The 826-nt window shown below is 40.0% G+C and overlaps 1 protein-coding gene across 1 annotated transcript in view; it reads left to right on the top strand.

The window, feature by feature from the left end:
* The window catches only part of dlg2 (discs, large homolog 2 (Drosophila)), a gene marked incomplete in the record, with an annotated part of 110,841 nt that overhangs the window by 74,810 nt on the left and 35,205 nt on the right, over positions 1–826 (top strand).

Genomic DNA, 826 nt, shown 5'->3' with positions numbered 1-826 from the left:
TATACTGTAAACCTATTCTGTGTTAATGTGTGTGTGTCTCAGTTGCTGTTTTATCAGGATAAATTGTCTTATCTTTATTGACCCTTCCTAAGTCTCACCATCACAGACATGGTAACTGTGATAGCCCCAAATGTCTAAGCGTTTGGGGCGCCCTATAGTTTACCTGGTAGAGCTAGTAGCCCATGTACCAAGGCTAAGACCTTGCTCCATGAGTTTGACTCCAACCTGTAGCCGTTTGCTGCGTGTCGTCGTTAATGTAGAAGTTAGCTTACTAGCTCAACTATTTAATTATAAATTAACTATTGTAGTTAAGGTAACAGTTTTGCTAATATCAGCTAACATAAGATGTCACTATATAATTTGTATGTCTTTTAATTATTTTTAATATCTTCAAAATGGTGGTTGTCTTCAATATATATTTCCTAGTCTATTAGCGTATCTTTAAGTACTAGTCAAAGTTGAAGATGACTGTGGCTTCCTCAATTGTTATTGGAGCACAGAGCAAAAAAGGCGCAGGACTATGGAGTCCTGAACAGGTTCGAGTTTTGCAAACCCGCCAGAATTTACTACCGGAACTGGACTGGTTATCTGCAATTAGTCTTCCAATTCCAGACCTGCCCCACCCTTTAATAGTAAGTCCCACAAACCAACCTGTCACTCTAAAACCCACACAGTGTTACACACACAGTGTGCAATAAACAAGTGTATCATGTAGAGGACATGGAATTCCAAAATCATAAATAACCATAGTCTGTTTGGCAGGAATCAATCACCAACTGTTGTCTACTCAGTACACTGCTGCTGCTTCCACACCAGCAGCTGGGCC

This window comes from Morone saxatilis, unplaced genomic scaffold (assembly GCF_004916995.1).
Source record: "Morone saxatilis isolate NCDOM2014 unplaced genomic scaffold, NCSU_SB_2.0 Contig20, whole genome shotgun sequence".
NCBI lineage: Eukaryota > Metazoa > Chordata > Actinopteri > Moronidae > Morone > Morone saxatilis.
The sequence above is the reverse complement of the archived record's forward strand: the minus strand, read 5'-3'. Positions and strand labels throughout refer to the sequence as shown.